General features: G+C 40.2%; 1 protein-coding gene across 3 annotated transcripts in view; it reads right to left on the bottom strand.

Annotated features, from left to right (window-relative positions):
• The window catches only part of npy2rl (neuropeptide Y receptor Y2, like), a 52868-nt gene extending 28288 nt beyond the window's left edge, over positions 1-24580 (bottom strand). The window contains exon 1 of one of the 3 annotated variants that reach the window (XM_044098813.1): positions 24198-24580. The gene's annotated coding sequence lies outside the window, so the exon portion shown is untranslated. Of the gene's footprint in view, positions 1-6499; positions 6827-7810; positions 7876-24197 lie in introns of those variants that run through there. The other 2 variants (XM_044098814.1, XM_044098815.1) reach the window with 2 other exon arrangements.
• Between the last annotated feature and the right edge of the window lie 2215 nt (positions 24581-26795).

Raw genomic sequence — 26795 nt, forward strand, 5'->3', positions numbered from 1 at the left:
GCAGCAGTTACACATCTTCTTTAAGTGACTGCAAACGCTGGAAACTGGCTCTAAACTCTCCAGTTTGATGCCACCCTGAGGCGTCTCAGCGGATCTTTGAGACTCGATGAGGCAGAGCGACAGCAGATGGCGGCCATACTGGGCCCCCCCACCCTCAGGCTGCTAATATCTACAAAGAAAACACAAACTAGGCGTTAAATGAGCTTCTACTGACTAACAGCCTGTGGGCAGAGGGAAAGATACCTCAAAGATTTGGTGTATTTACTCAACAAACACAGAAACCGTTAAAAAGTGAATCTGCAGCTGAAGATTAACTTCCAATGAATCATGGAGTAAGAAGAGAAACTCCTGTGTGTCTGTCATTACAGCTCAAAGTGAAGATCTGATGCTCAGAGGATTTAAGAGCCAAGTGACAAAAGCAGATCTGGATTGCTCAAACACGGAAAGACAGGAATACATCTGCTAAGACTGGAAGGAGAAACTGCCCTCCATCAATCTGGAAACAGACAACAAGTTGGGCAGAAAACAGTTTAAGGAAGTCAAAGTTTTCGATTTGTCTTGACCTCAGTGTGACAGAACATTTGTGGGCGGAGCTAAAATGTAAAAAAACGGCCTACAAACCTGATTCTGTTGCTCCAGTTCATGTCAAAATGTGTTTGGAAGAGTTAGAAATCTAAAGTCGTTTAAATGCTAATTCAACCAAATGTTAAGAATAAAACAAAGTTTTCACAGAAAACCTGTCGCTTTAAGCAATTAATCAATTGATCACATAATTTCCCTCCTGATTATTCATCATTTTTGAAGGCTAAGTTTCTTTACAGCGACGTCAAAATTCATTTTGTTCATGGTTTCAGTTGTGTATGGATTTTATTTTTCTTCTATTTATTGTTTTTCTTATTTTGGGTATTTTAAATGTCTTCCAGGTCCGGTGTGGAATATTTTTTTTACTAAATTAAAGTTTATTAGTCTTTGTGAAGTGGCACTACGTTGCCTTCAGATCTAACTCGCCTCTTTGGACAGTTTGTTGCCTCAAACGCAGAAACTGAAAGTTAATCTGCAGGTTACAGGTGGGACGACGTCTCACCAGCTGGGAAAGCTTTTAACAACCGTTACACGTACAGATGTGACCTCTGTGATTGGCTGCTGCACAATGTAGGCCAGATAAGACACACACACACACACACGCACACACGCAGGGCATCATTAAAATGAATGCGGCCGCGCTGTCAGACGAACCCACGTGGGATTAAACCCTCCCATCGAGCCGCTTCACTGAGCAAGTTGTCCGAGGGCGTTCAGCTCGCGCTCGGCTGACGGGATCAGTGGCGGCGCCCAAATCGCCACAAAAAGCAGCAAAGACACTTTTACAGGCTCACATCATGAAAGGTCTCAGCTCTTTAAATAGAAACAGACAAAATAAAAATGTCCTCCTATGCATGGCGTCATCTTCAGGCTCCTTCTCAGGTTTTACTGGGTTTTAATTTTAATTAATTAAAACATAATTTAATACAGGAAATGATATTTTAAAGGCTTCTTTGTTAAACTGCCTTCTGCTCATCAAGGTGTGGTAAACCTCCAGAGGCTGAAGTGATGACATCACAAACATCCTGCAGGTTTATTGGCTGGATTTCCGTTGTGTAAATCTGTTTGCTCTCATCAAGACGTTTGAGTTTAAACAGAATTAAAACCATTCGCTCTGCGACGGGGTTTTCTGGGTTTTCTGGGTTGTGATGACATGTTTTTTAAAAAGTACTAAAAAGTATTTATGGGTCTATAAATGTTATTCTATGTAGCTATACGATTAGGAGAAATAAAAGTAATCAATAGTTTTTGTGATTATTTTTAATCACTTCAACGTTTCGTTCACCTCTAATCCTTATGATGTAAAATCAATCCCACTAAGCCTAATTATGTTGCTACTGGTGTTTAGATTATCCAATAATGAATAAAAGTTTGTAAAAATATGAATCAGTCGTTCAGGTGTGAGAATAAAACCTATAATTAGATGCAGAAACGTTGATCTTTAAAGAGCCGACATTAAGCAGCCGTCAGACCGCCAGCTTTTCTCTTCATGTTCAAACTGTTTGTTTTCTCTTAACAAACTGATATTTTCTCCACTCTGTTCTAAAAATATGAGCCATCAGCTGCTTCTTCAGGCCACCAGAAGAGCCCAGTCCTCCCAGTCCTCCCAGTCCTCCCAGTCCTCCCAGTCTGTCTGTCGCAGAGAGACAGGGGGGTTGAAGTCAACCTGACATTCCTACGTCTCAGAATAAAAGAGTTTCACTGCTTTGTGGACTCAAAGTATGAATTATTTTGACCTAGTTAAAGCAGAATACATTTAAAGTGGATTTACTTCAGGCTGTTTTGTCTTTAAAATTCTGTTTTTTTCCAATTTCTGACAAGCATCAACTAGAAAATTCATAATTCAAAGTGTTAGTCTTCATTATTTTCTATTAGAAGTCATGCGGTCAGTGTGCTGTTAGCAGTGATGCACAAATCTGTGTTCTGAAGACGCATCAATGTTTTATAGCAGGTGTTTTCAAAGCACAGGTCAAGGGTCATTTCAGGGCCCCTAAATGATTTTGTGGAGCAAATCTGAGGTTGATGCAGATGAACGTTTGTCTTTTTTTGTTTTAGGGTGACATTTTTACAGATTAACAAAATTTATTCAAAATAGAAGAAAAAAAAACAAGAAGTGAAGTGATTACAGTTTTCTGGATGATTATTGGTCTTTAAAAAATAGATTTGTTTTATGTCACAATGCACCTTCAATATCCCAATTTTATTTTATTGAAAAACGTTTAACAATATCTGTGAAACAATGTGTGAGATTTGTCACTAGTTGCTTTAAAAAACGTCAAAGACGGATCTGAAAATCACTGAATGTAGCAACAAAACACCAGCAGATCAAACGGGGACACCGGCTGATTGTGGAGATAAAACCGCTGGAAAAGATCAGCAGAAAAGATCAGCAGAAAAGATCAGCAGAAAAGATCAGCAGAAAAGATCAGCAGAAAAGATCAGCAGAAAAGATCAGCAGAAAAGATCCGCTACACATGAACGTAACGGCCGATCAACAATGAGGAAAATCTGATGAGAAATTATTTCTCATTTATTAGCAAAGTTTCTGTATTCACTTTAATTTCATAGTTAATAGAATCAAAAATGTTCAGGAACTTTAACTCAAAAGTACATTTGGGTCAAACAGCTGCTCAGATTATAAAACAGACTTTATAAATTACATTTTTACAGTTCAATTTCAAACTGAAGCTAGAACTAATTTAAAAACATTCAGGTGAGTAAAAAACCAACATCTGGTCTAAAATGAAAACCCTGCACAAATTTTCATTTTTCTTTTCACTTTGAAACTTAAACTGGTGTGAAAAAGTCTCATTTTCATACGTTTTAACACTAAAATGTATAAGATTATCTCTTAATTTGTTGTATCTTCTCCTGCGTCTAGTTTTGGACACAGATTAGTTGTTTTATTGTGAAAGAACACGGATTAATTACAGAAGGATTTTCTGGCTTTTGATCCAAGTTTCCATTTTAACTGTTGGACTGAAGATGAGGAATAAAAAAATAATAAAGGGTGTAAAGTGAGGCCATGAATCCCTCTTCTTAAACTAATTCATTGTCATTCTGAGCTCCTGAGTCTTCAGTGATAACAGGAAATGACATTTTATCCATTCAGGAGGAAAGCTGCTGCAGGAACAAAGTCTGCACAAAAAGAAGAAACAGTTTCTAACTTCAGAGGATTCATTTCCCAACAAAAGCCTGGTGAGTTTTAAGCCTCTTTTAAAGAGTCGGCGCTGGAGCTACAGGCTGCAAACATAATCCCTCAAACCAGAACCGCTGCTGCTAATGTTTCCTCTGGATAAAAGTCTTTAATATAAACTAATGTGACTTCGCTTCACGGCGGCTCCGTCTCTTCTCACCTTAAAGTTTCCTCCAGAACAAATCCTCTTAATGGTTTTCTCCTGCTAATCCTCTCCTCTCACCTTGTACACTTGTTGACTTTGACTCAAATTTCACATTTCAAGTTATCTCCTGAAACCAATACGCATTTTTTCTAATTCTCACAGAGCACACAGACGGTCGGTTTCATTAGTTTTACTCAAGTGGCTCCACAGACACTCAGCAGATGGTGGATCTGGTGATTTGCTGCAGACGGTTATTTCTTCGCTCGAGCTTTACGGGGTCAAACCGCAGAGATGAACTCATTGAGACTCATCATGACCAGGACCATGTAGCGATTCAGAGCCAAACAGTCTGCACCCGCTTCTGCAGACAACATGACTTGGATTCTGCATGGAAGAAAGAGGCTCCAACAATCGCTTCGGTTTTTACGGCTCAGAACAAAAAAATTTTAACAAAATACCAAAACTTAAATCAGCTTCAGTAAATCCTGCTTTCTATTTAGGCTTGGACTCTGCTCTACATTACTGTAAGCATGGGAAACATGTTTAATTTTCACCCAAATAATAGGAAAAAAATGTAAGTTAAAAAGGAGAATCAGCGTGTTGATTAGAAAGAAAGAAGAAAAACTTAGTCAAAATAAATCAACCATCAACCACTGTGGGATTGTGCAATATGGGGTGAAATTATAACCTCCCATATTTAAATGCAGCAGCTGACAGATAAAAACACAGTAAATGATCCTGCAGAAAAAATGCCAATGGAAACAAAAGCAAAAGGGAAAATGCCACAAATAGTAAAACAGCAGGAATAAATGAAATTCCACAAAATGGAAGTCCTCCAGGCCACCAGGGGGAGTCTGGAGTAGGAAAGACTACTGATGTGAACACGCTGCTGTTTCTTAATGTTGTAAAAGATGTGATGTTTTCTGTGTTTTGTTTCGCATCATTCAAGTGTTTGCGGCTCGTTTTGCCTCGCCTGCAAGACGCTGAAGGAAGAATCCAAATCCTAAAATGTTCTCACTGGAATCACCGAAATCTGACAAAGAACAAAATGAAAGAGGTTTTGCTTTAGAAAAAGAAGATTCTTCTGAACAGATGAGTCAAAAACTGAATTATCTGGACCAGAACAGAGGAAAGTTTGGTAAAACCAAACAGCATTCTAGTACAAAGCATGGAGGTGGAGGTGTCATGCTCTGGGAATGTTTTGCTGTATCAGCGGCATCAGAAAATCCACCAGGAAGTCTTCAGTTTTTAAAATTAAAACTGAAGCAGAGCTGGGATCACTGGAAATGACCCAAAACAAACTGATTACAAAAAGCTAAAAATGAAGATGAGGGACATCCTCAGCAGAATCAAAGGTCAGAGGTCAGACCTTGACCTCATGAGATCCTGTGCAGGGACTGGAAACAGACTGAACATGAAAAACACTCTTCCAGCATTCCTCAGACCAGAAACGGTTTGATTAGAAGCTGAAAATCAAAATGCCTTTCCTGGAATTAAACGTCTGGTGGATCGGTTCTGATCGGTGAAGAACAACCAGGTAAAACAAAAGCTTTACAAAAACGGCAGCAGGTAAAACTGAAAGCTTTACAAAAACGGCAGCAGGTAAAACAAAAAGCTTTACAAAGTTCAAACTGATTCTTTTCCTGCTTCTAATCTCAAAGGGTTTTATTCTGAAGACGAATTATTCAAGAATGAAAACAGTGTTGTTTTCAGTGTTTCCACCCACACACATTTTATCCTTAACAAATCCTAGGAAGTCATTTTGACTGATGCTGGTTCCATAAAGGCTGGTCCAGTTTTCCCTGAACTAAACCAGTAACGACTGAAGCATTAAACAAATTAAAGACGCTCTTTTCATGCTCCTGCTGGCCGATTCCAAATGGTTTCACTTTGAAACGGTTCTGAGGATTCTGTTGGTAGTTTGGGAAAAATCAATGAGCCAAAATACATTAACGAACTTTTTCAGCTCCTGAAAATAAAACCGGCAGAGACTTATGAGCGTAATTACCACTGGATGAAGTATGGAGTCACTGCTAATAAGCCAATTAAAGAAGGGCAGAAAAGCCTGGTTAGACATTTCATCTCCACTGACTGAATAAAAACAGAAAAAATCAGGAAGGAAATAAATGATTTCAACCAGATTCAGTCCAAACTTTAACTTCTGAAAACAGTCACAACTATTTCCATCAAAGATTGGTTTCAACAAACTCAACATGCACTTTATTTACACTGAAATGTTAAATAACATTTAACTGCATTGTATATGTGAGTCAGCAGTTATAGAAGATCCAACACACAGAGCTGATCTGTAAGCTCCACCTAGGAATTTATTATTATTATTATTATTATTATTATTATTATTATTATTATTATTATTATTATTATTATTTACCTTTAATTCACAGGAAAAACATCATAAAGAAGTTAGCAAAAAGATTCTTCAATTTAAAAAACTGACAAATGATTCCTTTTCAAAACCAGCAAGAATATCCCTAAATATACTTTATGACGACAGAAACTTCAAGTTCATGTTTTTATGTAACAAGACGAAAGCAGAAAACTAAAACAATTCTTACCAAGTTCAGTCCAAGTTCTTTTAGGTACCAGGAGGAAAAATAAGTTTTCACTAGAAAAAGTCTTTACACAGCAAAATAAATACGAAGGAAGAAGTCAAAGTACGGCCTTATAAATAAAAATATCCCAATGATGGAGTCTACAGACGCCGCGGCGTTCACATGTCTCATCGTTCACTCAGGTCCAGTAGGACGAATTCATGACACTCAGAGGAAATCAAGTTAGTTAACATCAGTCCAGCAGCTTCTGTCTCTATACGTTACATAAAATACAATAAATATTTCTAAGCTACAAGTGATAGCTACTAATGAGCAGCTAGCTGCAGCTAGCAGCAGCTAACAGCAGCTAACAGCAGCTAGCAGCAGCTAGCAGCATGATAACGGTTAAAAACATACAAAACAGAGCAGAACTGGATATGATTAAATGTGTCTAGTGTTCAAATATAATAACAGAGCTGATCCTAGTAAATACCACAGTTACCAAGGCAACAGGAAAAGGGGGGGTGGACTGTCTGTTACTGGTTGCTACGGTAACCACCAACTGTCCCGAGAAAAGTAACATAACTTAACATGCCAATAAATGTCTGCAGAAACAACTATTAGACTAAATTAAACAAATTTAAGGAACTTTAGATCTATAATATTGTTCAAATAAAACCGTTGCACATATATTATGGGCTATAAGGTGTAAAACATTTTAAACCTTTAAAGAAAATGTCATCATATTCCAGACATAAAAGTGGCATCAACAAGTCGCTTTTTCAGCAGCTCTAGAATCAACTAAAAATTCTTAATAATTATAAAGTGACACTTTCCATTTTCAGACCTCCAGCTGTAGTAATGATTCTGATTATTAAACATTATCAATCACCTTTAGTTTATCTGCACTGAAAACAAAGTTAAGGTGAAAACGATTTGTCTGCTGGAATTGTACCGTCAGGCGAGAGACCAGAACAATGTGAAAAGACATCATCAGCAAACAAATTTAAATTGAGACTGTCTATATAGAGTCAACAAAAGCGACCCCAGAACTGACCCCTGAGGGCCACCATAGAATATATAAACAGAAGAGGAAGTTGCTTGAACACACTGCCACCTGGTGGTCAGACAGTTTTTAAACCAACATTGTTCAGACCATCCAGTATTGTGAAGCCTTTGTATTACAACTTCATGATTAACTGAATCAAATGTCGTAGAGAGACTGATAAAGAGAGATTCATTTATTATCCTAAATGGTTAATAAAACCATGACTAACTTTTAGGACTGGGGTCTGAAAACCACATTTACCTAAACTCATAAATTAAATCCTTTACCTCCCAGTCATCACTCTTCTAACTTCAAACCAAACTACAGCGGCTCATTCCAGCTCTAACTCCGAATCGGGATAATCGATTGTCCTAATGAGAGCCTGGTTGGCCCAGTCCAAAAGGTTCATTTGGATTCTAATCAGTATGGGAGATAATTCCCAGCTGACCCAGTTTTGACTCGTTTTCCAGACATGTTGGCTGTTAAATATGAGAAACGGTTATTTAACGCAGGATGTTTGGAGCCCAGAATGGTCCAGCGATGATCCCGGTCGATGGTGCAGAGGGACTCCTGTGGAGTGGTAATGATGCAGTAACGGGATTTGAGACGGGCCACCGAACAGCAGCAGTCCTGTCAGCCAAACAACAACAAGCTGCTGAGAGGTTTTCCACTCAGAACTCAACGTTCATTCAAATTTACACCAATCTGTGAAATGAATCAGGATTTATTGTGTTTGTTTTGGTTCCTTCATGCCAAACTCTTCTGGTTGTCATGACGAGTTTTGTGTTGTCAGAACATTTTGTTTGGTTTGTGTTCGTTTGGATTATTTTCTCCTGTAATTAAGAACTTGTTTGGTTTGTGCTGGTTTTTAATTTTTGGTCTTTTTTCAAAAAGTTAATCTGCAGGGTTTTTCCAGATCACTTATTACTGATTGTTTTTTTTCTCTCTCTCTGATGAAGCAACAATAACAGACAATGATTTAGTTTACACCTTAAATGTAAATCTGCTCTTCATCTTAGAAAAACGTTGTTGTGAAAACACCCTGAGTCATTCGATAGTTACTATGGCAACTATTTTGGAAGCCAAGATGACTTTGTCTCTTACAGAAACTCTGTTAGTTTTCACGTTTCCCAAACTCTCTGACCGGCTAATTAGTCTCTTGTGATTCGCCCTCCGCCCCACGTCTCTGGAGTTTGAGTCGAAAAGACTTTGACCTTTGAACTCGAGTCGCACCAAAATGAAAATTTGGCCCAATATTGATATTCGATATCCATATTATTGCTATAGTCAATATTTACCAATATTAAATATATTTCAGATATATTTTCCTACCAACTTGTCATTCAGTCTCAACATTTTTTAAAACCAAACCTTCTACGTTTATGAAGCCAATAAAGTCTAATAAAGGCCGTCAGGTGGTTGGTTCATGCAGTACCGACTTAATTGTTTAAAGAAATATAAATGTAAATAAAAATCTCTTACTTCTGAGTTGAAAACTAAAGTAGTAATAATTATTATTTAATGTTTCAAGTTCAAAAAGGAAAAAAAAACAATGAGACATTTTCCAAACAAAAAGTTTCTCCACCATATTTTCCTGTGTTGCTGGTAATTATTTTTACCCTGATTACAAATTAAAAGTCTCCATCTGCATCTATGGGCCACATTTGCATAATTTTTTAACTGCAGTTGGTGGCTGCACAAAATCAGTCTGCATGGGGGCCACAAATGGCCCCGGGGTGGTGGATCAATGGTGGATCAATGGTGGATCAATGGTGGATCAATGGTGGATCAATGGTGGATCAAATCTCATGTTTGCACACCTGTTGGTCCACTTGTCCTAACAAACCGTTCTCCAGGTTTTCCATCATTTCTCCTGTATGTCAGTAGAAATCTCTGTGGATGAACGTAAACATGGAAGGTCAGATCTGCTATTGTTTCCTGAAACGATAACCGCGTCCAGCAGCATCGTCCTCCACCATCACAGCGCCATCAGATGCTGGAGCAAGGAGAACCGGGTCGGACGGAGGTGACAGCAGATCCGCGGCCCCACGCTGCTCTCACGCAGGAAGTCTCACCATCAGCATCGAACTAACGCAGAACGAACGCAGCATCCAGAACCACAGAGGTCAGCTCCTGTTAAATCTGACAGGGAAAAGCCTCTCTGGGAGGAATATCTGAACGGGCCAACCGGGAGCGGATCATCGTCTGCAGCCTGCTCCATCTCTGTGGGCCGAGCGTAATCACAGCCGCAGCAGCGAAACGGGACCGATCCCCTCCGAGAGCGGCTCATTAGGAGGATTTAACGAAATCGCATCAGTGTGCATCATTCAGAGCCGCCGGTCCAGACGCCACAGGTCCACTTCAGCTCAGATCAGTCCGGAGGAACCAACGCTCTGCAAGAAGAGCTGGAAACTTCTCCAGCAAAGGAAATAAGGAAATGATAGCAGCACAACAAGCTGGAGTTCAAAGTGTCAAATGACGTCATGATAGAGGAACAGGGTCAGTCTGGGTCGGTTGTTGGGCCGTTTCTGGACTCCTAACCGCATCAGAAGGTAACAACAGATTCAGGTTTGGTTTAAAACATCCAACCGACGACTCAAAGTTCCTCCAAAACGGACCAGAGGACTGACCAGCACATTTTATTGAAATATCAGAAATGGAAAAAAAAATGTTTGTTTTAGCAACAATTCCTGGGTGGGTTCTGTTTGGATGGGTTCTGTTTGGATGGGTTCTGTTTGGGTGGGTTCTGTTTGGGTGGGTTCTGTTTGGGTCGGTTCTGTTTGGGTCGGTTCTGTTCGATCTCTTAAAGACACCAGAAGCCAAGAAACTGTGGAGTCAAAAATATTTTTAAAATACTTGAGTGTTTTTTTTTTCATCAAAATGAAAATTCAACAAAACCTAAACACACATCACAATATGTGTGCATTTACTAAAATTTAAATTTAAATGTACTAAAATACAATTTACTAAGGTATATAATAAAGTTATAATATGTAAAGTTATGCTTTTTAATAATAAAACTAAAATATTTGTGGAGCCCAAAATTTGCCAACCTGGCAAAAGCTTTAAAAGAATAATGATAAAATTGGTTTTAAAAAAAGAAATTATATCTTTAGAAAAATAATAAAAATAATTGCTTTAGGAAAATAAAGATATATTTAACAAACATTTAATTTCAGTCTGATGTCAGAGAGTAAAATCTGTCAATATCTGGTTTGAACTTTTCATGCAGGCGTCCTAAAAGCCTCGATGCCAGAAGAAGAAGCGTCTCTGTGACGTCAGCAGGCAACAAAACATCAGTTTCCTCCACAGCCAGCAGCCCACCGGCCCACAGACGGGTTGGAGGGTCATACTGGGAACCAGCTGCACAGGACTGGAAATGACCTCTGGATTCCACGACGGCTCCAGCCTTCAACACGCATCACTTTCCTGCTCACAAGATCCTCCATGGCTTCTTTAACAGAATATTTCAGCCTCCAGGCTGCTTTTTAAAAATAACTTTGTTCCTTTCAGGGTGACGGTGAACACAAAGTCACAGAAAATGAAAACAAAGATCAATCCGACAGAAACACCAGAAGGAACGATCGATCAATAAATCTATCTGCCCAACAGGAGCAGCAGCGCCTCCTGCTGTTTCTGCTAAATGAACGGCCAATTAAAAACAAGCAGGTGAAACCAAGAAAAGGTTCTGGACGCATGGCGTCCTGCTCCAGATGGCGTCTGCTTCTCAGGATCTGTGATTTCAAATGCCAAATTTATTCAAATGTCAGGAAACAGCTGCAGGATGAGAAATGATCGCTGACATTTTAATGCCACTGAGTAAATGACTCCGGTTTTCTTCTTTTACATTTTATTGGCACAGCTTGAAGTTCCAGGCATTTAGTAAATGGATGCTTTTCCTAAAAGAGTAAATAAATTTAAAAAATGGTGGTTTATTCTCATGTTAGTGAAGTATCCAAAGCATTTTTCATCCTGGACTGATGACAGTGACCTCACAAAGATGGCGGCCAGAACACGGATCACCTGGAGGCCATCAGAGTTCTGAATGTTTTCATTTATCTCTAAAATGTTCTGGAAACTCTTCTTATAATAAAACATTTAATTTTTCATTATTTCAGTGGGTTTTTTCTACTCATGCATTTTATGCTTCAGCTTTGATCCTCTATGAATTTTAAGCATTTTTATAAACAGAAAACCAATTTAATATTTAATAAAACTATAGAAAATGGAAATAACAGAACCAAATCTGTTGGATAAATCAGATCTGGTGTCTTTCTGCCTTCACTTCTAAAACAGATTTAAAAAGATGCTCTCCTTCAAAAAAACATCAGTCCACAGAATATTTTCACAAAAGTCATTGTTTTTATCAAGAGTCTCTCATTCTGGACACTCATTTTTCCTCTGGGCTTCGTTCTGACGGACGTCCTGGGTGAGTTGGACTCATTTTGTTGCCGTCATTTCTGGGAAGAATCGCCACAGTTCCTCAGTTTTCTGCAGTTTGGTTTATGGGATCCTTTATTCTACTTCACTTCATCAGATGGATCCTTTTCATGCTGTTTCCTGTTTCTTCATCTTTCTACACTTGGAGTTTGATTTAATTGTAACGTTTTACCCATCATAACTGATTTCTGCAGAAACAGTAAAAGAAGCCTGGCGGGTTTTCACTCAGGCAGACCTTCATCAAGAGTTTTGCTTTTTAAGATTTTCTGCACACAGGTGACAAACGAGCAGCTGCTGCAGGTGAAACGACTCCTCCAATCATCTGCACTCATCAGGATTTAAGGTTTATCAGCAGTGCATCATCTGATAAGTGTTCAGCTCCATTTTATTCAAACCGCCTCAATGCTGCATGTCCTTTCAGATAGTTACCATGTCATAGAAATTATTATATTACAAAAACTGTGCAGTACTAAAACAGGAGGAAGGCAGGAAGCAGAAATAAAATATGTTTCGTTTCCAGGCCAAAACGGGAGACTTGGGTTGGTTAATGCACAAATCATGTGATTGGATGAAAGATTTCAAAGTTTGGTCCAAAAGCTAATTAAGCTCCATGTAATAAGATCCCAGACATCAGGAGTACAGAACAAATAAGTGACTCTGCTTGAGGTTGTTTAGCTTCTTAATGAGGAGGGTTTCACCTCCAGGCTCTGAGGAGCAGCGAAAGCAGCAAAAACATCTTAAATCTCACAGCTGGAGCTTCAAACGCTCAGCTCAGCGACACGCCGCAGCCAGGCCTCTCTCTGCTCTCTGGGACTAAAATAGAGGTGCTGAAAGTTACAGGAGAGAGAAAAAATGGAGAGATGAATAAATCAGCGGACAGAGATGCAGATTTAAATGAAGACAGAAAGAGAATGCATTAGAGAGAGACAGAGCCGATGCAGGGGAGAGGAGTAAATAAAAGGAGCATGTTGAACATTAATCAGCTGAGGGTTTTTTAGCTCTAAAGGTATGAAAAGAGAAGCTGAAATATTCAGAGGTTAAAAGGAGAGTAATCTTCCTTCTGTCAGACTTACTGTCAGCGGTAAAGCAGCAGATTTACTGCTTCATGTTTTCCCTGCTTCTACAGGACGGACAGACAGACGACAGGCTGGACAGTGAAAGGTCCAGACTGATAGCTGCACGACACGTTTCCATTAAAAAGCTCAGATCAAACCTCATTGTGGAGCTCATGTTGAATTTATCGAACATAAATGTAGTCTGACACCACAGAGTGAACTGATTGTCAAAGTTTATCTTCCTAAGCAGGAGCAGAGCGGAGATTTAAGACCCAGGATGATCAGTCAGACGGCAGAACGCGGCGCACAGCGCAGACAGGAAGTCACTTCCATGAAACCACAGGAAGTTCATGGATAACAGAGGAAATTATTCAACTCACATCCAAACTAACAGGTGAATATTTTACTGGAGCGGCTCATTCTCAGAGGTCTGAACTCTGACTGCCTTAATGAAAACCGAAAAAATAATAATCAGGTGCAACACCGAAGGTTGAGTTATGGACTCTATTTCCAAAGAGCTGGAAAACTCCACAAGTTGGAATTACAAAATATTTATTTGCTTAATGGAAACATCAAAATTCTGAGTTTTTCAATATTAAGTTTTTACGCCAGATTGAAGTGTTTTTTTTCAGTTGCATCTAAATGGGTTTCTTTAAAGAAAATGAAATGGAAACACTTTTTCACATCACAGGAGTCACATGATGAACAACAGTATGTTACTACTGGCAGAAACGACAAAGAAGACAGGAAGAAGATGACGTCGCATGTTTTTAAATAACTTATTCCTGTGTGACTTTTATTGTGTTTATAATTTAATGGAAACGCCACAATTACAAAATTGTGTTGTTTGTTTTTTTCAACATTATCAGAACATTTATAAAGTTTTCCAGACATTTGTGATAGAAAAGCAGGTCATTAGGGATCATTTCTGTCCTAAGTTGATGTCTCAGGGGATTTACTGAGCACAAGATCCAGGCAGAAAGTGAACACAAGAGGATAAAATTAGCTTCTTCTGCAGAGAGTTAGACTCACCCATAGGGTCAGAGTGGAAAGGAAAATGATCTGGACTGAACTAGGTGATATAAGATGATGAAGTTTTCTACTGGCCCTCAGCAGCGGCTCCCCCTGCTGGCCACCTGGCTGACGGTCCGTGTTGCTGCGCTGCATCAAAGCTGAGCTGGACTGAAGTGAAATTAATTGGAGGAAGGAGGGAGAGGAGCCGTGACTCAGCCTGCTCACTGTAAATGTCAATGCAGGCCGGCAGGTAAACGGCCTGGAGTTCTGCTCAGCCGGGTCCAAACGGATCAACAAGCGCCGCGGCTCAGATTTTATACAACATGTATGAAGAGACGCAAAGACAGGAGCAGATCTACACATCAAAACCAATCTGTATCAAACCCAGAGCCTCAATCAGAAACCCTCCAACCGTCCAGGATCCCACCTGGTTCCTCATACACTGTAAAAAAAAACCCGTCATAATTACAGCTGGACAACTAGTCGTCCCAGAAGTTGTGATTAAAGATAATATTGCCGTTTTGGGATCATTTTCAAGTAACATATGGTAAAAATAATGACAGAAGTTTTTCTCTAAGATCATTAAACTTTAAATTCTAATGAACATTTAACACTGCATATTAATATTCTAGTTTCTACAACATATTTACTCATAATAAGTTATATTTTCCTAGCATCAAGCGTTTATATCTTACTGAGATAATAAAGTACAAAAACATTTAAAATAAGGAAAATATTCTAACATAAAAACATCTTGGTGAGAAAAATGATCTTGTCAGAAAGAAAACAAGAAAAAACCTTCATTTAAGAATCTTACTAAGATTTCAGTTTTTCCAGTGTGGAGCTGGAAGACATTTTATAAACCAAATATTGGACATTTTATCCAAATATAAACAAACAAACAACAGAAACAACAGATAATATGAAGAATAAAGTCTCTGTAAACAATAAACTGGAGAATTTTATCATCCAGTTTTTGGTTAAAAAAAAAAAAAGAATAAATCATGCAAATGGAAATTTTCGAGTTTGTTTTAATTTATCATGTAATCAATTGATTTATTGCTTATTGCATCAGGTGTTTATTGCATCAGATCCTTCCCTTCTTGCCATGTGTTTGTAATTTCCCAGTTTATCACAATCATAAAGCATCCAGTAGATCATGTTGAAACATTCAGACACTCTGGCGGTGGAAGATCCGCCGACTGCAGGCCCAGACTGCAAATTATTTTCTCCAAATTCAATTATGCAGCGAATTGATGGGGTAAGAACTGTCCCAGTAACGCACTGCGAACTGGTGTCATGTGAGGAAAAACATGAAAACCAAGAACCCTGAGGGAGGAAGAACTGAACAAATGGACTAATAGTGTCAATAAAAAAGGAAAACATCTTTAACCTACATTTACCAGGCAAGGCAGCGGAACCACAGAGCCATCGGCCATCTGGCTAATAGAGCACTCATAACATCTGTGAACCTGGGTGGTAATAGGTTGTTGATAAGGAGACAAACAAGGCATTTTATGGCTTTACGCTCCGATCAAATTGTCTGTAACCTCCATCGCAAAATCTGCTTTAATTAATTCCCCTGATAGATCCAGGAGGAGCGGGAAGATTGGCGCAGCAAGGATTAATGGAGGAGAGGACAAGATAACAGATAGGTGGGTCATAAATGAGAAAGGGAGAGAATTTAGATGAAGTGGAAATGTTGAGCCGGTGAGTCATCCCAGTTCCCTGCTAGATGTTTGACCTCTCTGCGGCTGGAAACCATTTACTGACAGCATTTGTTGCTCTTTACACGTCTAAAGAGACGAGGAAAGATTACCGAGAGCAACTAATGAGAACAGGCTGAAGCAGAAGTGAAGGTAAAGCTGCACAGCCTGAATAAATCTGGCTCTTTGTGTCGGTGGACATGGCGGATATTAAGCACGACCTTAATTAACCCGTCCACCTCGTTTCCAGCTCTGGTTTCGCTCTGACTGACGACACGCTCCAACGGGCGCCGCGCTGCGCCGCGCCGCACGTCAATGAACACAAACATGTTGGTCCCATTTAAACGCAGAGCAGAATCAACCGCCCAGCGCCTAATGCAGCAGACATTATGTAAGCTGATTACGCAACACGTGGTGTGAAACTTTATGGAGAACATTTAAAGTGATCCGGTGTTTGATTCGGGCAGAGGCTACCATCGATAGTTTGTGTTACGCAAAACTTTACGGTCAAACTTCTCATCATCTGTACAGAAAGGAAATAGTTCCACTCAGGACGGGGATGCTAATGCTAATATGCTAATAACAAATCCAGGTTTTTGTTGCTAACTTTGAAAGCAAAATTGATTCCAGGTACAACGGAGGATTTGGGTCGTTGAATATCAAATAAAAAGCCAAAGTAAATTTAAATTAAAAATTCTAAAATGGTTCCCATATTCACAGGAAAAAACTTGAATATTCTGTGGCTCTACAAGCTGCAAATCTGCAAGAAAAATTATAATTTTCCAAAATTAAAGGCATATTATATACAAGTCTTTATTTTGAGACAAAAAGTAGCTCCAGTTACATAAACTTACTATGTAACTGGAGATCTGGATGTTTTCCGATGTGCTGGTGGAACGTTGAAACTCTTTCTGTGAAAAACTCTTTCTCACCACTAACACCTGAGACAGCGAGGAGGAAGGTGTGACACGCCTGGGAAATGTTCAAATGAAACGACCTGAAGAAAAGCTTCAGCCTCCAACTCTCCACTGAAACCAGAACGTTCTCCGGTTTCCTCCAGTACTTTGGTTTTCTGTCCAGCTGCAGAAATAAACTCTGAAAACTGAGAAAATCTTATGATTTAGTTTCAAATCTTTCCCTGCTTTTGTTAAACTTTCCTTTCAATCCTCGTTTTCTGCTGTTTAATTAATAATTCACTCTTCCTTGTTCATGTTTGCACTTGACAGCTTGTTGCATTAGCGCCCCCTGCTGGTCCTAGAAGATCCACTAAAGATGGTTTTCCCACTCAGAAAGTGGGATTTCACCCAGTAAAGTCAGAAATAGTTTCCTTTCTCTAAGTGTGAATCCCATTAAACCAGTAAAATACAAAGAATTAAAATTAGCCAACATCTTTAAGTATTTAAAGAAAAAAATTGGATATATTTAGCACTTCCACAATCTCAGCAGTTTCCTAACTCCTAGTTTAAACATAATTCCCAAATCAGCGCTCCGACTTCAGACTCACGCAGCATTACTGTCGCTCCTGCTTTTACTTAATCCGCCTCACTGGATGGCTGCTCCGCATTTCCCCCAATGTGAAGACGGCCTGCTCCGTTCTCAGCCTTACTGATGTTATTAAAGCTCCTGCCAATAATAATAACATCAAAACATGGAGATTTTTACTCAAAACGTTCCTGTTGTGAACTCTGTGAGCCATCTGCACTGCAAAATGAAAAAATGTTACCAACTAATTTTGGTCTCATTTCTAGTGCAAACATCTTAGGACACTTGAAATAAAACTAAACTAACTTACAAATAACATTTCAGTCATTTTTAGATGATTTTTTTTAAGTCAGTGATTCCTTAATATTGATGAAAAAGTTCCATTGGAAAATTATTTCACTTAAAACAAGATATTTTTCCCATGTTATAAATAAAAATAATCTGCCAAGAGAAGCAGAACTTTTTCATTAATATTAAAAAATATTAATGAAATATTCCTACATACTGACATATAATTACTTATCAGTTTTGTCTTATTTTAAATGTAGCAAGATATTTGCTCTAGAAAATAGACCAACATTTGTTTATTGAAACCTAAACAATAAATTCCTGGAGGTTTTACTTCTAATTAGTTAATAAATATTCATATTTCAGATGCGTTAGCGCCGCACGAATAATTTCATTAAAGGTTCATTCTTCCTTGTTCATGTTTACACTTGACAGTTTGTTGCATTGGCGCCCCCTGCTGGTCCTAGATTTTGTGTTGTGTTTCTTAAGTTGGATATTCTAAATTCCCAGTAAGAACATCCACCTTTAATTAAATTCGGCCTGTCATTTTCAAGCTCTGACCCTTTTCCAGCAGAACTTCGGTGCCTGTTGCTTTTGTGTTTTCTGTAAGTAAACGGTAAAACGGTGAGAAATAAGAAAACTCTGACGGGAAAGCAGCAGGAAAGACATGAAGGCAGCAGAACTGTGAGACATTTTGTCATGTTGCAGCGACGCAGCGGCTGGATGAGATGCAGGAGCAGCAGAGCTTCATGCGGCCGCCTGCTGTGTGACGGCGTTAGCATCACTGATGCCGCCATGAAAAGCAGCACAAACTCCCTTTACAGCAGCAGAGGAAGATTACTGAGGCCATGTTGTTTCTCAGAGTGGAGCTTTTAAAGGAAAATAAATGATGCGTTCTCTGCAGCGCAGAACCAAACCATCCAAGGACCGGAACGGGAAACACAAAACTGCACTAATTTGCTTAAAGTTCTAAAAAAAACATTTCCTAATAAAAAGTTTTGTGCTAGAATGAAGTGGATTTTCAGACAAATTAAATTTGATGTATTTTGCAAAGCTTCAACATTTTTCCAAGTCACACAAGTCACATGATCAACAGCCGGATGTTACTACTGACAAAAACTACGAAGAAGCAAACAGGAAGTAGTATTAGGATGATGGTTTGTTTTTATTTTTGTACATAGAAAAAGTTGAGTTTGACTTTTGAAAGCTCCTCTGTAAAAACACCAACTACATTTGCCCCAAAACGTCACAAACAGAAACGCTCCCAAGTAGGCGGGGCTTGTCGATCCAACGCCTAAATAAGACGCCGACGTCTTATTATTGGCTGAATTATTAATATATATGTCAGGTAACTGCAGAGGTGGGCAGAGAACCCAAAGATTGGACTCAAGCAAAAGTAAAATGTATTTTGTAAAAAGTATACTAAAGTACTGGGCAACTGATCAGACTAATAGTCACTTAATATTTAAGAATTACATAATCAGATTAAAATATTATGTTACGTGGAAATTTAAATGACAATAATTAATATAAGTAACAAAAAAATAACAAAATCAGGTAAAATATTTTTTTCTAAATCAGTAAAACTTATGAATCAAAAACTGCAAATTTTTGGTTAAAACATGTTTGAAAATGTTTTAATTAATAAAAACAAGGCGATTGTGAAATTGTTTGAGGTATTTTTAACATTTGTAGGATACTGAAGGATTTGTGCATATTGGTAGTGATTGTTAATCCATTAAAGCATTAAAGGATTAATCAATTAATCGATCTATTGTGTGTCAGACTGCAGGTGACAGCCGTTGGGTTTCTCTGTTGCTCTGAGGAGAAACGTGGAGACGAGCCGCTCTGGTTGGAACCAGCAGAAACTGGAATCTTTTTGTGTTTCTGTCGATTCCCTGAGACCTGCGGACGGCGTGTCAACGTCTCCTTTAAGGAAATAGAGAATTGTGTCCTGTGACGCCAGTAGTCGGTGTTGACAGTTGGAGGACACTGAAACAGGAAGAAGAAGAAGACAGCCAGAGGAAAGAGGGAGATGAAGATCTGGCTCCCTCCTCTTCATCACCATGCTAACAGGCTAGCAGCTACAGAGAACTAATCCTCATATCTGATCTTTCTCTGTTGTTGTCGTCTTTTGTTGTGCTGGTTGTGAGCCTGAGAGGATAAATATTCAGATCGTCCAAACGCGCCGCGGCCTTCAACATATGATGAGACAAAAACAAAAAAAATCCAGAGAATCTTTTAGACGGCGACTTTGATGGCAATATGTGCCGCTGTCGCCCGGAGGCAGCCATCGGATCACGTGCGTGGTGACGGGGTGGTGACAGGGTCCGCGGGGTTACACGCCCTCCGGAGCAGGGGGCGGAGCCTCCCACTGACAGACGGGCGGGGCTAAAGCAGAACGCTAGCCGCCGCGAGGGGAAGCGTGGGGATGAAGCTCAGCTGCCAGCAGTCATCAGATCACTTTCGCTCTGTTTGTGTCAGTGTTGCTGTGTGTGTGTGTGTGTGTGTGTGTGTGTGTGAGTGTGTGCGTGCCCTTGCGTGTGTGTGTGTGTGTGGTGACAAACCGCTCACACTGATCCCTGTGACTTTAACTCCCTGACATCTGTATCCCAGATTCAGTCGTTACGCGGTGAAAGAACAGAATGTAAGTAAATAAATCTCTGCAGCCTGGCCTCAGCTTGCCAGGCGTTCGGATGTGGATGTGTGTTGGTATCTGACGACGCGCGGTAACAGAAGGAGGGTGGGCGGACGGTGGGGCGGCTGCGGGACCCCGGCGCAGCAGGAGCGCTGCAGGCTTTCTCCTGATTATGTAACCGTGTGAACAGATGCAGCGGTGGCCGCTGGGCGCCGCGCCGGAGGGGGACGGCGGTCCGGCAGGCCGAGACGGCGCCGGTCACCAGTCACTCTCTGATCCGTCACATGTCGGGCCTCTGGGCGGGAGAACACCTGGATGCAGGAAGCCGCCACTTGTTTGTCACGCTTCGTTTTAGTTTAACTAACAGCAGAAACTCAGATCAGTTTAAAGGAGACGAAGCTGCAGCGTCTAAAAAAATCAAAAATAAATCATGTCCCTCAGCTCTTTACTGTGTTTTAATAAAAAGAAAACACAGCAGAACATTTATAAACAGTCGCCTAAGCGGCCATGATGGAATTTATCCACCAGAACAAAAGAATTTGCTGAGTCACTGGTTGCTATGACGATTCCCGCCTTTCCTAGGACGACAAGTTCTGTGGACAGGAAGTTACTCTTTAAAATCCATCCATAAATAAAGATATCTTCTCTGGACTGGATGGTAAACAAACCAACTTTCTAAAACTCAACCAGACTCAGACTGAAGAGAAGATTTTTCATTAGATATGGATTATCTGGACAAATATAAGAAGTCAGGATTAAAAACCTCAGGTTTTATAGGTTTAATATTTTTATTTTCTGAGCGGTGTTAACCCATCTTCACTACGACTCGGCTGGATTACCGTCCTGTGGCGGGTCGTGTTTCAACGCAGCGTAAACATGAGCACATCTCCACTGGAGTCCCAGACATTACAAGCTCCTCCTTCCATCTCCCTGACCTGCCGCACCATTCAGCTCTACAGCCACCAACCCGCTCCGCCCTCCATCAGCTGAGGATCAAACTGGATCAAACTGGATCAACGGTGAGTCTGTATGCTTGATGGGATTGAATTATTTCTGTTGATGAAAAGTTTATTGTTCAATTTAAAACTAGAAACGACATTTGCTGTAAATTCATAAATAAACTGAACTGAATGAATTAATTTCATTTTATCTCAGATGACGACCAGAAGAAATGGACTCTGACTCCATAAACCTGCATTGCTGCAGACAATAATGTAATGTAGCTGAAAAGTACTGTAGGCCAAAAAATAGAAAGACAAGGACTTCATGCATTAAGACGTTTCTGATCTGAAACGATTCAACTGTTTGTATCTAAAATCACGAAATCACTTCTATGGCTGCTTTAAATTTTGGATTTTTCAGCCACAGTTGTCTTGATTGATCACTTATAGGTAACTAATGGGAAATAATCCACATTTTGCAGAATAAGCCCATTTTACAGCTCCTATAGACTAGCGGCAGCAGCAACTGCTGAGCTCATCATCTGAATCAGACTTGGACTGAACCGTTTTCCTGAAAACAGTTTTTTAAATGGCAAAATGAAAGAGCAGGAGCTTCTTAAAGAGACAGAGACCCAATTTCAAGGCGTCAATTTGTGAAATTACATTTTGTTTCAAGTTGTATTAGCATTTTCACAACAACTAAAGGTAACAGTAACTTGATCGTGTTATAAAATGAATAACACTTCCCGTTTAAAACACACCAACAGGAGAAGCTTGGTCTGGTTAAAAGATGGACGTGTTTCTGTTTCAAACAACTAGCTTAACTTCAAAATTACATCTCTGTACCAACATCTTTAGCGAAGCTGCCATCATTGTACCAGAAGTTCACAAAAATCATTACAGTGGAGACGTGAGATGTTTTTTTCTTGACTTTATCTATAAACCACAACAAAACATCAACACGTTTTTATTTAGAGACATTCTCAACAAGAGGGTTTTTCTGTGAAAATCATTTTCACCTCTCAGCCGCACAAAGCAACAAAAAGACAAAAGAGCTGCATGTTCTGTCTGTTTCCAGTGAAGATGTCGATCAGAAGGTTGCCTCCGCCTGCATGTTGCCTGGTTTGAGCAATCAGAGCTCAACCTGCAGCGTCTCTCATCTGAATCACAGGAATATGTGACGTCCAAATCAACTCACTCTGAAATTCAAACCTGTAAACACTGCTAACGTAAAAAGGTGTGAACTGGAGACCTTGGCATTTCAAACCCGTTGAAGAATAATTTCCAGGTAATGTGGATCTGTCGACAGAGGCCCTGTTGGCTCGGGGCGTCGGGGGAAATAACGCAGCCCGCTAAGAAGCGCCAAGGATTTTTTTCTTCCCTCCGGCGCCTCAGGAGGTCAGTGCAACTGGGATTAAAGGCATTTTTCATGAGACGACACAAGACGACTGCAAGTTCAAGTGCAGGGGATGTAAATTACTGCAAACCGACTGGAAGAAACGGAAACTCCATATTTCTTTCCTGACTGAACCAACAGCAACGCAGGAGGACATCAGCATAAATCCCTGATAATAAACTTAATGAATGAGAAATTTGAGAGATTAATGGTTCCACAAAGCAAACCCAGCCTCAACAAAACAGATGCTGCTGCAGAAAGAGCTGGAAAGAAAAATGGCCTCCTGCACAGAAACCAGCAGCTTTCCAATCTGGATTACCTCAGATTTGTTGTTTATAATTATTAGATTAATTTCTAAATCAGATTAGGTCACACAGATCAAGCAGCGGGATTACAACCCAAACCCAGAGTGAGCTGGAGCTGCTGTAAAATAACCCAGCAGTTCGTCCTCCCTGCAGTGAGCCGCTGATCCAGGTGTGACCGTATCAGCGCCGCGCCTCATTACGCAAGCGCTGACGTGATGCCTGGTGAGATAAGGAGCTGCAGGACGGAGCGGAGCGCAGCCCCTCGGACGCGCTGGACCGCTCTGTCTCCAGCCGCGCAGCAGAGGCGACGCTCCAGCTGGAAGTGATGGATTAATAATTAAACCGCAGCTCTTCTTATCTGGGAGCGGATAAGAACAGCAGCAAACATCTCTGGCAATCGCAGCCTGTTGTTTCTCTCTCATTTAACAGCAAATCCTCCCTGGGTCCAGTCCAGCAGCTCCAGCCCTGCTCACTGTTTGCCCAGAACCCAGAGTCTGAACACAAACCGCAGCTTTGACACCAACAGGCAGGAAACCTGCAGCACAAACGCACACAACTCCTAAAAAACCAACATGAATTACTCAATTAAACCAGGAAAACTGGGAGTTTCTACCAGTCATTGAACAGTTTCACTTCCTCAACTTCTTGTTTCCAAGTTTAAATAAAATACAAAACATAGAAAATACAGTGGTAATAAACCTCCTCATTTGATGACGTAACTGAAAAAGAGCATCAGACAATTCATTAGGTTTTCTTGATTTTTGTACGAAAAATATTTCACCATCTTGTATCAGCTGCAAAATATTTTGCGGCTTTTTTCAATTAGATAATAAAAAAAGTATTTCATTATTTACTTAATGAACTGCATCAGATGCAGTCGCCGTGGTTACGACCTCTCCAAAGTCAATGTTTAAGTAAAATATTACAAAACAAATTCAAGAAAAATTAGAAACTAAAGGAAGTTTTTGACTTGGTTCAAATTTCACATTTAAATAAAATAAAAACTTATGATTAAATGTTTCAAAACAAAAAAATTCCTAATTGTTAAAAACTGAGATTTTGTCATGTTGGCAGCAACTAAATTATATTAAAAAAAAAAAATTAAGAATTTTTTTTTCTTTAATGTTTATCCAATAAGGGAAGTATATTATTTAATTTAAAGAAAAATCATCAGAAGCTTTCAGGAAACATTTATGTTTTTCCTGTAGTTGCGTTACGCACGTGCGTTCTTTTCATGCCGTGTACGCGCGTGCGGTCAAATACTTGGAAAGCGCACGCGCGCGCCCCCAAATTTGAGCACGCGTGTATGTTTCAGCGCTTTGTCCGTGCGTGCGTGCGTGTGTGTGTGTGCGCGTGTGTGTGTGTGAACACATAAAGCCCGTGTTGTGGTGCGCGCGCGGCACACTGACCTCCGCGTGTCTCCGGGGGCAGCCACGCCACGCCGCGCTGCCATCAGAAATCACAGGACAGGAGGAGTTAAAATCCACGCGCCGCCGGAGTCTCCCACTCAGTCCGAGACAGTGTGACTTCCGCCGCGCGTTTCCTCCTTCATTGTCCGTCACCGGCTCCTAGTCCCGGACCTCAGGGCGCGCGGACTCACCCACCGACCCACGCGGGGGGGAACCGGCCGCAGACAGGCTGAAGTTGTGGAGTTAAACCATCCCCGCTGCTGCTGCTGCCGCTGCTGCTGCCACGGATTTGACTCTGTCAGCTCTGGACACACAAACGCAACTGAAGCGCTTTTACGCACAGCGCGTCAGAGCCGAGGGGGGAGGGGGAGGGACGAGAGAGAGAGGAGAGGAAGAAGTGAGATATTTTACTAAATGAACGGAGGGATGAAGGAGAATAAAAAGGAGAACTGTTCTGGGTGAAAATATTTACACAGAATAAGTCTAAATATTAAGATAAAATTTGAGTTTCATCTGGTTCCAAATGAAACCCGGAACAGAACAGAACTCAGAACGTGTGTGGACTTGTTGTCCAGCTTCCTTGTAGCTCCATCCATCTTCGTTTGAAGGTCAGTATTTCCCTCAGCATGACGCAGCAACCACCGTGTCAGGCTGATCAATGGTGCGTTCAGGTGATGCTCAGAGCAGATTCTTCTGCCATGGATTATGATTTATTGAAACTATTGGTGGTGAAATCCACAAATCTGGCCTAATCTTTACTAATATCAAGCTCCTGTGTTTCTACCTGGTTAACACAACTCACCATCCCCACAGTGACACACGGTGGTGGCAGTGTTATGCTGTGGAGAGGCTTTTCTTCAGGTCAATGAGAAGATGGATGGAGCTAAAATGCTGCTAATTTTAGGACAAAGAGCTGCTATGGAATGGTTTAGAATGGTCCAGTCAAAGTTCAGACCTGATTCCAACTGATAATCTGTAGAAAAACTTGATGATCTTCAGATGTTCTCCATCCAATCCAAACTTTGAGCTGCTTTCCAAAAACCAAACGACAGAAACTTCAACTCTGATTCCTATAAGAACTTCACTTCTCTTCATAATTTTTACCTTTCAGAAAAAATAAACACCAACAAATAAAACGCTGCTCCTCCTGAAAGCGTCCGTCTGAATCAGAATCAGTTTTTCTGATGTTGGCGGCTCGGAGGAGCTCCGTCCGTCCGTCCGTCCTGCGGAGCTCATCAGGCCTCTGCAGAAATGAGCCCAAAGCTCAAACTGATCAGGTTAAACTCCCTTCATTTTATTTACATGTTAAAAGAAAATAAAAATGTCTATTTATGTTTTAAATTGTGACCAACGTTGCAGAATAGTTGCACATGAATTGAAGGTTTTAGGTTTTGTCATTGTTTTGTGAAATCACGTTAATCTGCCTTCTGTTTTGGTCCTGGTAGATTTTTAAACTCAGATTATTTGAGAAATAAGGGAGAATTTTAAAGGAAATTCCTGGGGATTTGGTTTAAGATCGATCAATACTTTGCTGTAGAGCCGTTTAATTAGCCGTTTAATTAGCCGTTTAATCCGCGCTCTGTGCAGAGATTACCTTTAAAGATGAATAAAACCGATTTAAAAATCCAATATTTCCTGAGGAAAATGAAGCAGTAGACTTACATGTGGTTCAGTCTTCAGTGATCGTCTTAATGTGAAGATAAAAGCTCTGAAGGTTTTCATGCTCTGCCCAACTAAACAGAAAAATAAATGACCCCATGTCTTTGAGATCTGATCCAATCGAGCCAGAGAGAAACTTCAGCCACTTCAATGCAATACTGAGTTCATGCAAACAACAAAGATAAAAATCTGAAAGAATAAACACTTTAACCACTGCAGGGAATCTGTGTTCAGATCAGGGGAATAAATCCAGAGGAAAAGCTTTCAAGTCTCTGTTGTGGTTAATACTTCAGTAAGTCCTTTGAGTTTTAATTTGAAAGCTCTGTATTCTTTCAAATCAGTGGAGCAAATATGTCTGAAAAAGATCTAGATGGCTAAAAGCACTAGCTACACTATTTCACAACTGAAATCACACATGAATAAGTTTGTGCACCTGATAAATCATTGCTGCTCCCATCATCCTCCAGCCACTTCCTGTCGTCTTCTTCGTCTTTTCCGTCAGTGGTAACATCCGCTTGTTGATCACTGGAGTGTGTTATGCATAAATTGTTTCTATTGCAGTTTCGTGAAATACGCAAATTTCAATACAGCCGAAAAAACATCTGATCCTGCTGTGTTTCTAATAAGCTCATTTATTTTCATAATTCTATTTTGTGCTTTAATAAAGTCAGTGGAAACACAGCTGGTGGTAAATGTCCTTAGCAGGTTTGAGATTCACTGCTGGCGTCCATCAGGACGTCCCAGCAGGTAAAGAAAGTCGGAATCTTTTGGTATTAATTCACATCAGATCTGTTTAGTGCCCTTTAATCCAACTCCAGTCCGTCTTGATAGAAAGTCCGGTTCCGGTTTGGGAGGTGAGAACACGTATTCAAACCAAACCAAAAAAGCGTCAACAAACCTCGATCTCGTTTCTGTTGAACTCTGGCGCTTACGAATGTG

Source organism: Gambusia affinis, linkage group LG18 (assembly GCF_019740435.1).
Source record: "Gambusia affinis linkage group LG18, SWU_Gaff_1.0, whole genome shotgun sequence".
In the NCBI taxonomy this organism is placed as follows: domain Eukaryota; kingdom Metazoa; phylum Chordata; class Actinopteri; order Cyprinodontiformes; family Poeciliidae; genus Gambusia; species Gambusia affinis.